Source organism: Medicago sativa, chromosome 7, assembly GCF_051527215.1.
Source record: "Medicago sativa cultivar Bolivia chromosome 7, Bolivia_mono, whole genome shotgun sequence".
Taxonomy (NCBI): domain Eukaryota; kingdom Viridiplantae; phylum Streptophyta; class Magnoliopsida; order Fabales; family Fabaceae; genus Medicago; species Medicago sativa.
The window spans coordinates 37,711,369-37,724,425 of NC_140755.1; the positions used below are offsets into that span (position 1 = coordinate 37,711,369).

Consider the following 13,057-nt stretch of genomic DNA (forward strand, 5'->3'; position numbering starts at 1 on the left):
ACATGATGTAGCACAATTTGTGTATTCTTGTTTAATTTGTCAGAAGTCGAAGGTAGAACATCAGAAACCTGCTGGATTGATGACACCGTTAGATGTACCAGAATGGAAATGGGATAGTATATCCATGGATTTTGTGACGAGTTTGCCGAATACTCCTAAGGGAAATGACGCTATTTGGGTGATTGTTGATAGATTGACGAAGTCGGCACATTTCCTTCCGATTAATATTAGTTTTCCTGTGGCTCAGTTGGCAGAGATTTATATTCGAGACATAGTGAAATTGCATGGTGTTCCTTCAAGCATCGTGTCAGATAGAGATCCAAGATTTACTTCTAGATTTTGGAAGAGTTTGCAAGAGGCTTTAGGCTCTAAGTTGAGATTGAGTTCGGCTTATCATCCTCAAACAGATGGTCAGTCGGAAAGAATAATTCAGTCACTCGAAGACTTGTTGAGAGTTTGTGTACTTGATCAAGGTGGAACTTGGGATAGTCATCTCCCGTTGATAGAGTTCACATACAATAACAGTTATCATTCAAGTATTGGAATGGCACCTTTCAAGGCCTTGTATGGTCGGAGGTGTAGGACTCCGTTGTGTTGGTTTGAAACAGGTGAAAGTGTGGTTTTAGGACCAGAAATTGTTCAGCAGACTACTGAGAAAGTGAAAATGATTCAAGAAAAGATGAAAGCGTCGCAGAGTCGACAAAAGAGTTACCATGATAAGCATAGGAAAGACCTTGAGTTTCAAGAGGGAGACCATGTGTTCTTGAGAGTTACTCCCACGACCGGTGTCGATCGTGCATTGAAGTCAAAGAAGTTGACTCCGAAGTTTATTGGTCCGTATCAGATATCGGAAAGAGTTGGAACGGTGGCATACCGAGTGGCCTTACCACCGCATTTATCGAATTTGCATGATGTGTTTCATGTATCGCAGCTGAGGAAGTATGTTCCAGACCCATCCCATGTGATTCAGAGTGATGATGTGCAAGTTAGAGACAACCTTACGGTGGAGACTTTACCTTTGAGGATTGATGATCGCAAGGTGAAGACGTTGAGAGGCAAAGAGATACGTCTAGTTAGAGTGGTTTGGAGTGGAACGACTGGCGAAAGCTTGACGTGGGAGCTAGAGAATAAGATGCGGGAGTCTTATCCAGAGTTGTTTGCTTGAGGTAAATTTTCAAGGACGAAAATTCTATAAGTTGGGGAGAGTTGTAACGCCCGTCTTAATTATTTAATTAATTCGATGAAGTTTAGAGTATATTTATAAATATATGCTTATATGATTTATGATTTAAGTGATTGAGATGTGTGAATTATATGATTCATGAGGTTGAGTGGTTTATATGATTTATAAATAAATTGTGTGGAGTATATGATGTTGTGAAGTTGTTATGTTGGTGTGACTTATTTTATTATTAAATAAAATAAGATGTGAGAAATAAAATAAAAATATTAAAAGTGGGGTTGTGTTGTGAGGTGAGTAAGTTAAGTGGTGAGAAGAGTAATACAAGTATTATAAATAGAAGGTTTAGGTTGTGAGAATTAGTTTACAACGTACGTGAAACGTTTTTGGAGAAAAAAGGAGAAAAGTCAGAAAGAGAGAAGAACCAAGGGAGGGCTGCGATTCTGCTATTACCAGGTAAGGGTGAGACTAATTTTCAATATTATTAAGGCTATAATTCTATAGGATGAATTTAGCATGATTAGGTTAAGTTTTGGTGAGAATTGGGAATTAGGTTTAAGATCAATTTTGATGATTGAATCATGAACAGATGTTAGATTGATGCAAAATTAATGTACAGACCTTAGATATTACTTAAGATGATAATTAGATGCTATTTGGATGAAAGAATCATGAATATAGGTGAAAAGTTGTGATTTTTAGGTTTCTGGCCGTACTGACATTCATCGCTCGCATCTGCGAGCAAGGACACTCGCAACTGCGAGCTAGAGCCCAGAGCTCGCAACTGCGAGCAATGCAACTCGCAACTGCGAGTGACCTGTAAGCTCGCCATTGCGAGCAGAATAACTCGCCACTGCGAGTAAGGACTTAGGAACCCAGAATGCACGCTTTGCTCGCCATTGCGAGCAAAGTTACTCACCACTGCGAGTTAGGCTGATAGTTGCCCAAAATTGTCCCGATGCGATCCTTTCGCACGTGTAGTCTAGAATTGACCTTAGAAGTAAGTAAGAGAGCTGTTTAGGATACTTTCATAAGCTCCAGAAGTTTGTTCAGGTGACTGAGATTAGTAGTGTTGTTGCATGAATGTTATAATGATGCTTTATGATACTTATGTTGATGTAATTCATTCCTTAGATGATGTTAACGCATTCAAGTGTTATTAAATGCTGTATCTTGCTGCTGTTCCCTGCTATTGACTGTTAGTGTCTTGAAGTTGCATGAGTCGGTCTATGTTGTTGGAATTTAAGAAGTTGTCCATGATTATGAGTCGTATGAGTTGTTCGTGTTGTTGTCTAAGTTGTTGAAAGTTTGAGTTCATTGCATACTCATTAAAGTTGGGGGCTTTAGGCCCGGCAGCCTTTGTGCTCATTAAAGTTGGGGGCTTTAGGCCCGGCAGCCTTTGTGCTCACACGTTGAAGAGCCTGTTATGCTCATTTTTGTAGTTGATTGGTACCACATGCATTTGCATATCAAGAAGTTTCATGATGGTCTAAGTTGTTAAGCTGTTGTTGAGTTGATAGAGTTGCATGGTCAAAGATGAGCTGTGTCGTCAAGTTGAGTGTTAAGTTGATTATGATTTGAGATGAAAATTAGTAATAGTATTTGATGATTGTATTTGTTATGAAATGAAAAATATGCTAAGTGTTAATTGTTGAGATGTTATTAATGTTTAACTTGTTAAATGCATTTTATTGGATTATATGCTTAATGTATTGATTATGAAATCTCACCCCTTCTGCGTATATGTTGCCTCGACCGTGGGTAATGTGCAAGTAATAAAGATTAGAGGCGTTCGTGAGTGGACTCCTCACTTGGTGTCTAGGTGCTCTGATACGTAACGGGATGGGGGCTTGCTTTTACTTCTATTCCTTATGTGTCTCTTTTATGAACTAATTTATGAGATTTTCCAATAAGGCCTGCGTGCTAAGACTTTTAAATGTTGAACTATTTTCCGCTGCAACAGTTTTAAGATTTTCATGATGTTGAATTTGAAGGATAATTATTATTATCCATTTTATGATTTAAATGAAGTATGTGACATTCCGTTTGTGATCAAAATACTCTGATTTTAAATGAAATTTTATAAGTTGGGAAAACGGGGTGTTACAGTATTGACACCAGAAGATCCATCAGTGGACAATGCTTCTTCCTTGGCAATTCATTGATTTCCTGGAGAACCAAGAAGCAATTGACTGTATCCAGATCTTCTTCTGAAGCTGAGTATAGGGCATTGGCTTCAGCAACTTGTGAACTTCAGTGGCTCCTCTATTTGCTCAGAGATTTACATGTTCAATGTTCCAAGCTTCCTGTGTTGTTTTGTGATAACCAGAGTGCTTTACACATAGCAGCCAATCCAGTTTTCCATGAGAGAACTAAACATCTGGACATTGACTGCCACATAGTCAGGGAAAAACTTCATGCAGGCATTCTGAAGCTTCTTCCTGTCTCTTCACAAGATCAGTTGGCAGATTTCTTTACTAAACCTCTCCTTCCTCAACCTTTTTCTATATTACTATCCAAGCTGGGTTTGATTGACATTTATCAACCTCCAGCTTGTGGGGGGCTATTACATAATAAGGAAGAAGAAGATAACTTGCGCAGCAAGTTACCTAGTTAGCTTAGGGTTTAGTTTCAATCTGCTATAGCATGCATAGCTTTCTTATTGTATGCTCTCATTTACATATAAATAAGTGTGTAACCAACTATTACAATAAATGAAAATCACTTTCTTCATTCAATAGTTTTAGTTTCATGATAATTGTTGCGTCTCACTTGAAATCACAACTTGCAGTTCAAGAAATTATGGTCTTGGAAAAAACCACCAAATCCGTTTGGGGAGAGAGTAGTTCAAACAACGTATGCGTCACAATCCTCCAAGAGACAATATTTACCATAATAAATATAATCCTAAAAGGATGAGAAAACTCTAGAATCTGGATGATTGGTGAGAGAGTAAATAGAGAATTGAGTGTGGTTGAAAATTTGAGTTATAACTCTACGTTTACCATGACTAAAGACTTGGAGAATGAAAATGGTAAGTTAGCCTGAAGGTGGAAGTGAGACACGATGATATAAGTACCAAGGTTGATTGTAATTTGAGAGGTGCGTAACTTTATTGATTGCAATTTGAATGTATGACTATTTTAATATTTGATGACTACCAACAATTTAAGTTTGGCATGGCGTTAACTCATCGTCATAACATGTATTTTAGTGTTTTGTAGTCTTTTTGTGTTTTATTTAAGGATTTTTTTGGAGGATTAGAATGAATTATTGAAAGTTTAAGAAAGAGTGTGTAATGTATTTGTTGAGAATTCGTTAAAAAATCACACCAATAAAAATACTTGATGTGTGGAGTAAAGTAATCAAGCAATCAATATTAAAGTGGGTGACAGTTATAAACACAAGCAAAAGTAGAAAACAGCGAGAGAAAAGAAAGAGAAAACACACGAAATTTGTTTACCCAGTTCGTTTCAAAACTGACCTAATATGGGGTAAATTTACAAAAGAGATATCAAAGGGTTACAAGAATAAGTATTCAAACCTAAATCTACCCAAAGTCCCAATATCTTCCCGTGACCAAGAGACTCAATCCTAATTGTGTTTCCAAGGTGAATCAATTTCAACCCTAGTGTTTGTTGCCAAGAGCAAACTCTATACAAACCATAGTTTTCTTGTTTACTTCTAAACCCTTGTTTTCAGACTTTCTAACTCTCTCACTCAAGGTTTACATCTGACACAAGGTTTATATTTATAGAGAAATATAACTCATAAATTTGGAACAGGTATCACGCTGAAGATACGTTTTTTTTCTCCTTCGGTGAAAGAATATTTGCATCAAATATTCTCTTTCAAAATATATTTGCATCAAATCTTCCTTCATACGGTACAAAAATATATTTATTGTTCATAAATATATTTTTAGCACAATATATTTGAAACAAATCTTTTATATTTTTAGCAACAATATTCTTCATCCATCAAATCTTGAGTCATACTACAACATTCTCGACCTTGACTCTAAATTAGTGATGATGCCAATTTAACCATCAACCACCATGCTTCTCTTTCCCTTGCTTCCCACTACACCATGTAGCTCCACAAGTTTCCACCCAACCTCTTCAACCATCGGAATGCCTTCCGCCTTCTTGAAGATCCTTGCATCCAACTACACTAGGAATTTTAGGTAGTTCCACAAGTCTACACCTTAACCACTTCATCCATCGGAATGTCTTCCGCCTTCTCGAAGATCCTTGTATCCAACTACTCTAGGAATTTTAGGTAGTTCCACAAGTATACACCATAACCTCTTCAACCACGGGACATCTCCCGCTTCCTTGAAGATCTCCTTGCATCCAATCACCCTTGGTCTTTTAGGATAATCCCAAGAGTCATGCTATACATTCTTTTAACTCCGAAATGCCTTCCGTCTTCATGAAGAATTCCTTAGCTCACAACTAGAGCATAACACCCAAGGTCCTCCATAGTCGTACCATTCTCGGTGTGTTCAACTCCACCTCAAGCTGAGATTTCTCTACCTCAACTTCCAAATGTGTAGATCCCACTATGTCTTCCACCTTGAAACTCCACCTCAAAGGTAGATCACAAATATTCTTACCTCTGCCTCCTCAGACTGACCATGAGTGTTCCTACCATCTGTAACAGCCCAGGTGGGTCCCACACTCAGCCGTCCCACCCCGGCACTGTTACTCACAAGCTTAATCACTACCCCCCTTCTCTAGTAGTGTTTTTGCCTCCCGTGGGAATCGAACCTAGTACCTGGGGATAAGTACTACTTCAATGCATTCCCACTACCAATAGGTGGGTCCCACACTCAGTCGTCCCACCCCGGCACTGTTACTCACAAGCTTAATCACTACCCCCCTTCTCTAGTAGTGTTTTTGCCTCCCGTGGGAATCGAACCTAGTACCTGGGGATAAGTACTACTTCAATGCATTCCCACTACCAATTGAGCTAGTAGCTCAATTGGTAGTGGGAATGCATTGAAGTAGTACTTATCCCCAGGTACTAGGTTCGATTCCCACGGGAGGCAAAAACATTACTAGAGAAGGGGGTAGTGATTAAGCTTGTGAGTAACAGTGCCGGGATGGGACGGCTGAGTGTGGGACCCACCTAGGCTGTTACACCATCGCCTCTCCAGGCTGATGTTGAGTGTTGAACGTCACTCCAGACGAACACCTCTCTACAAGGAATCACTCCCAAGGTGAGAAACATCACCTTCTTCATCCTGTAAACAACACACGACAAAAGCACCCACATCCTCATAACCATCAGAGACAATTTGTTCGGAGTTACCATTAATCTCCGGACAACCCTTCTTGAAATGACTCATCTTGTTACAGTTAAAGCAATTAAACTTTGACTTGTTACTCTTTCCCCAGTTACCTCTACCTCCACCATTTCCTCTTGAAACACTTAGGCCTTCATCGTTTTCATCAGCTCTCAAGTCCTTGGACTTGATCAACTCCTTGGTTATCAAAGCCGCTTGAACTTCTTCCAAGGTAACAATGCCTTCTTTGCCATAGAGCATGGTATCTTTGAAAGATTCAAAAGATCTCGGTAGGGCACACAACAAGAGTATTAGTTTATCTTCATCCTCAAGATGCACCTCAATATTCTCTAAGTCATCAAGGATTTTGTTGAACTCCGTAAGTTGCTCCATGATGGCCTTTGACTCTAACATCTTGAATGAGTAGAGTTGTTGCTTTAGGAATTGTCTATGAGCCAAAGACTTTATCATATACAAAGACTCCAACTTTGACCACGTAGATGCTATGGTTGGTTCCTTCGCTACATCTCTCAAAACTTTATCCCCGAGGCACAAGACAATGGCACTCCTGGCCTTGTCCACCATCTCGGTCTTCTCCGCTTGTGACATGGTGACGAGTAACACACCTTCACCCTTCAAAGCTTTCTCACACTTTTGCTATATTAAAACCGCTTCCATCTTTACCTTCCATAACCCAAAATCATTATCTCCGGTAAATTTCTCAATATCCCACTTTGAACCCATGGTACTTGATTATCGTTTGATCCTTTCCCCACGGTGGGCGCCAATTGTTGTGAATTCTTTAAAAAATCACACCAATATAAATACTTGATGTGTGGAGCAAAGTAATCAAGCAACCGATATCAAAGTGGGTGACATTCATAAACACAAGCACAAGTAGAAAACAGCGAGAGAAATGAAATAGAGAACACACAAAGTTTGTTTACCCAGTTCGGTCCAAAACTGACCTAGTCTGGGGGAGAGAGCAGACCTCCGTTCTACTATAATGATGAGTAACTTTACAAAAGAGATATCAAAGAGTTACAAGAATAAGTCTTCAAACCTAATTCTACCCAAAGTCCCAAACTCTTCCCGTGACCAAGAGACTCAATCCTAATAGTGTTTCCCAAGGTGAATCAATCACAACCCTAGTGTTTGTTGCCAAGAGCAAACTCTATACAAACCCTAGTTTTCTTGTTGACTTCTAAACCCTTGTTTTCAGACTTTCTTACTCTCTCTCCTTCAGTGAAAGAATATCTGCATCAAATATTCTCTTTCAAAATATATTTGGATCAAGTCTTCCTTCATACGGTACAAAAATATATTTATTGTTCATAAATATATTTTCAGCACAAAATATATTTGAAACAAATCTTTTATATTTTTAGGAACAATATTCTTCTTCCATCGAATTTTGAGTCATACTACAACAATTTTCAATCAAGTCTTTGTGAGTCTTGTAATTTCCTCACCAGACAAATTTATAGGGTGTCATAGTCTTTTTGGTTCAGGATAGTGGTTTAATCATATCAAAAGACACCTTGTTGATGTCACGGAAGCATGAAGACAAAGACAGTGAAGATATTGAAGTCTAGACACTTGAATAATTTTTTTTCCCAAGCACATATCAAAGGTGAAAATTCCACGACGAGGGAAGAAATCAGGAGAAAAATGCATTAGACCTACGTGCCTCGCAGATGAAATGTGTGCGCCCTGTGCGTAATGAAAGATAAAGCTAGGAGTTTAGTCTCGGTGCATTTGCTGCGAGCGTTTGCTATATGTGGCACGCGTACTGAAAGCTCAATGAATGCCACATAAGCATAAGTTGCATGTGTGGCACATTGAAGGTCGATCCTAACAACAAAGATGTAGTGTTTTTGCCGATATATTGGATTTTTCAATTAGAAACAAGGGTTCGGAATTTCGATGGTTGTGAGACATATAAGTGTTACCCCATCAACTAGAGGTGGCGTTTTTTAGCCTTGGCAACAAGAAATATGCAACAAGATTATTTCTTGTTGTCATCAATTTTGTCATGTGTAATTTCTATTATTTTTTAGTATGTGTTGAGTAACTCAACGCTCTAGATTAGAGTTAAATGATGAACCTCTAAGTTATTTTCTGAACCATGTAATCTATGATGTCCTCCATTATTTCAAATTGAACTATGTTTATTCATTATATATCTTGCGCTTAATGTTTTTCACTATTTGATCAACTTTGAATCAGTTCTAGGTTATAATATCTCGCTACTACAAGAAAAAATACATTTCACATCAGGGTTTTCACATCGGTCGATAACAGACATAAAAATTAATTATTGTTGTCGCTAGTTTAACGATCTTTAAAATTTTTGATAATATAAGTTTTAGCTAAGATATTACTGTTCTATGTTAGATAAACGGGACGTTGAGCCAATAAATTTTAGCTGGTCTATTTTTGTTAAATTGTCATGAAAATAGACCTCAAATTGTTATTGATTTAGAAACTAGTACTACTAAACAAGAGCTTGACAATATCTATTTTTTAAATAATTTTAATATATATTAAACATTCGCTTAAACGAATAAACGAATAAAATAGAAACTTATATTTAATTGAAACGAATTTAACAAAAAGTTATTTTTGGGTTAGAAATTATTACCCACAATAAATTACCACCCTCCGTCCTAAATAATAGTAAGTCACTTTTGAGTTTCACATAAATTATGAAATGTATTTAATTTTATATGTTAAAGATAAATTATGAGTTAATTTACGAAACTTCTCTTTATTGTTGGTCAACCCCAAACTTGAACCATTCCTTGTCCTCAAGGAATTTACTTGCAAAGTTGACAATCGACAGTAAAATAACAATTACCTGATCAAGCAATAGTACCCAAAAGTTCAACTCCCGACTAGCTAAAGATGAGCTAGTTTGACTTGTTTGCATCCACCAATTCACAACTCCACGCAACAAATTGAATAGGGTTAACACACAGTCGACATGCAAATCTACATATTACCATACGCTTGAAAAGTTTCTAAATGTCAATCAAAATCAATGTCAATGCACACTTTGAGGTCTTAAAGGGTTATAACGGGGCTTAGGTGAAGGTGGGATAATATTTGGATAAGTAGGCTACACAAAATATTGAGTTAGGCACTCCGACGGAAATTAAAGCACAAATTCAATCCATCATTCACCTTTGGAACAACAATTCTTGTAAAGGTACTAGAGAACACTTGTAACTGTTGGGACAATCGAGTTTAAAGTTAATTGGATTTTCAATGTTTTGTCCCCTTTTCATTCTATTTTCTCTTCCTCTTTTTTTTTTTTTTTTGATGCACCATTTTTGTGTGTATTTTTCATAAAGTTCTTTCTTTGTTCTCTAGTACCCCCACCCCAAACTTAGTTGGTTGGAAATTCCAATAGCAACCCCAAACTTATTATTTAGCAACATTCTACAATGTCTAACTCATAAATACAATTTGGGATGAATCCTAAAAGTCTCTAAGTTTGTAATGTAGTTTGTCACCGAACAAAAAGATCTAAACATACCATCTCAAGTTGGCTAAGAAAAGCATAAAATAACAATTAATATCAGGGTAGGCTTCAAAAAGGCTCACAGGACCAAGCACTTTTGCCTCAGTGTGCTAATGACAAAGATCAATCGACAGTAGAGAAACAATGCAAGTTCTAGAAATGTAAAAGCATGGAACACTCTATATAAGTAAATTGAAAAAATAAAATTTGGCCATGAACCTTACAGTGTTTAGATTTCTGGTAGTTCTGACTACCTATCTTTAACTGCTGTACACTTCGCCTTTGAATCATAAGTCACTCCTCCTTTTAAACTTTTGGAATACCACTTGAACAAACATTTGTCACTAAACTGAAAAAAGTCAATAAACAAGCAAATTCATCAATAATAAACAAGTGTAAGAACAATTACATCACAGGGGGGATACAACTGAGTTAAAGCAAAATGAAAATTAAAGACAAATTGTTTGACTCAACAATAGAAATAAAATACTGAAAATAAAGACATAATAAAACGGATGGGTTGCCTCCCACCAAGAGCTTTCTTTTACGTCATTGAGCTTGACGCTTCAACCACTGTTAGGGTGGCAAAAATGATAGAAAGAATATATCATCCTTCTTCTTCCTCTTGTTTGGTAGGAATTCCATGAATTTGGCACAAAGAATCAGATTGATGAGTCAATATTTAGTCTATTTTTATGCATTATTTAGTTTCGTTTTAATTAGATTTAGTTTTATTTTATTTAAATATTGTTTCCTTTTTGAGCTTGTTTACTAGAATTGCATATTTTATATTTCAGGAACGAATATACAATGGAAGGTGTCTTGGAGCAAAAGAAAGGAGTCTGGAGCTGATACAGAACAAAAATACGAAAGATTCGGGAACAAAATATAAGTCCTCCAAGTCAGAAGCTTGGCACGGCTCGTGCCAACATGTGGCACGGCCGTGCCACCTCCCAGGACTACTTTGGCTGCTTTTCTTCAAGCCCAATTTACTCTATTTTGGTTTTACCGAAAAGCCTTTGTAATAGCTTATATTTTAAGCCGATTGTAAAGCTATAAATAAAGTAGCTCTCCATCACAAATATTCATCTTTATTCTTGGAATCAATAGTGACAATTGTTTTCTAAATAAACTTCACCTTTTATTTCTTTATTTTCTTGTTATTTATTTTATGCCTTCTCTCTTCTCCCCCATGTCTACGATGAACGTTAGTGAGTAGACTTCTCTTGTCTTGGGATTGTTGGATAAGTCTAATGACATAATCCTAATCGAACCAAGCTTTAACCCTAATTTCATGTAGCCGTAATTTCTAATTTAGATTCACGATTTTAACATGGATTAACCATTATCAAACTGTAGAAGCGAAAGTGGAGGGTTTGATAATTGTTAATCCATCATCCCAAATATCAATTCATAAAGCGAAAGCGGAGCTTTGATATTGGAACAAGTGAATCTAGACAATAATTGCAAAGGCAGCGAAATAGTCTTTGCAATTATTGAGACATGTATAGTTTCAATCCTTATAAGCTTCTTCTAGTAATCAAGTCAGCGAAATAAGCTTGGTTACTAGGGGTAAACTCTCACCGGACTTTTACCGAAAAGGTGAGGGGCTAAAGGGAAACCGGTCTTTAGAAATTAAGGTGTAAAACATGAGACTAGAAGTTAAGGTTTTGGCTAGTGAAGGATTTGTCATTAGGATGAACCAATAATCCCAAGACACTTTTACTTTATTATTGTTATTTTCTTATAATTAAAAATCCAAACTTTATTCTCAAAACCTTGATCTAATCGTTATCTAAAGTTAATTGAATTCATAACTCCCTGTAGGAACGATACTCTCTTTTACTACTATTACTTCGATAGATCGTGCACTTGCGGTTTGGTCTATCAAGTTTTTGGCGCCGTTGCCGGGGAGTTATTGCAATTTGATTAATTTTTTTTAAGGATTAGACTGAGAAAAAAAAAATCTTTTCCTTTATTTTATTTTATTTTCTCTTTCTTTATTTCTTTCCTTTTTCTATTTCTTCTTTTGCCTTTAACTTCTTGGGAAGATAATAGCGATATGGCTAAGGAACGCTCTCTCAAAGAGTATGCAATCCCACCTTCAAATGAGTTATACGATGCTATTGTGTACCTAACGGTTGACGACAATTTTGAAATAGAACCTACACTTGTTCACTTAGTGCAGCAAAATCAATTTTTCGGATCACCCACTGAGGATCCGAATTTTCATATTTCAACCTTTTTAAGACTCAGTGGAACCGTAAATGCAAACCAAGAGGTTGTAAGGCTGCACTACTTTCCTTTCTCCTTAGGGGGAAGAGCTAGTACTTGGTTTCATTTATTGAAACTTGGTTCTATCACTTCATGGCAACAAATGAGGCAAGCTTTTCTTGCCCGATTCGTTCCCTATTTTAAAACCGTCCAATTAAGGAATCAAATCACACAATTCACTCAAAAAGATGGAGAATCTCTTTACGATGCGTGAGAGTGTTTCAAAGAAATTCTTAGACTTTGTCCCCATCATGGTTTAGAGAATTGGCTTATTATTCACACTTTTTATAATGGTCTTTTGTATACCACAAAAGTTTATGTTGATACAGCTGCAGGTGGAGCTCTGATGAATAAAACATGAAGGTGAGAAAAACACAAGAAGGGGGGTTGAATTGTGTTTTGAAAAATTCTTCAATTCTCTAAAAACTGAACACACTGATCAGAATCTAAGTGAAACAGCTTCTGAAGTGATAATCAGAATCTGAACGCAGCGGAATAAAACAGAGAGAGAGAAGAAGAAAGACACAAAGCAATTATACTGGTTCCTTCCACAATCCGGAAGTAGTCCAGTCCCCCTTGCACTTCCAAGGAGATTTCACTATAATATAATATCTGATTACAATTGCTCAAGCACACCTGCAAGAGACTTCCTTTGCTCAAGCACACTTTGCAAGAGTCTTCCTATGCTCAAGAACACAATCAAGAGACTTCCCTGCTCAAGCACAACTGCAAGAGACTTCTAACTAAATAAAATTACACAGAAAATTGTTTAAGGTTGAACATTGAT

The 13,057-nt window shown here is 37.0% G+C and overlaps 1 non-coding gene across 1 annotated transcript; it reads right to left on the bottom strand.

Annotated features, from left to right (window-relative positions):
* Positions 1–12,421: 12,421 nt before the first annotated feature.
* LOC146906068 (small nucleolar RNA R71) lies at positions 12,422–12,528 on the bottom strand. Its single transcript, XR_015020861.1, has one exon. It is a non-coding gene; the product is annotated as a small nucleolar RNA R71 (small nucleolar RNA).
* Positions 12,529–13,057: the final 529 nt, after the last annotated feature.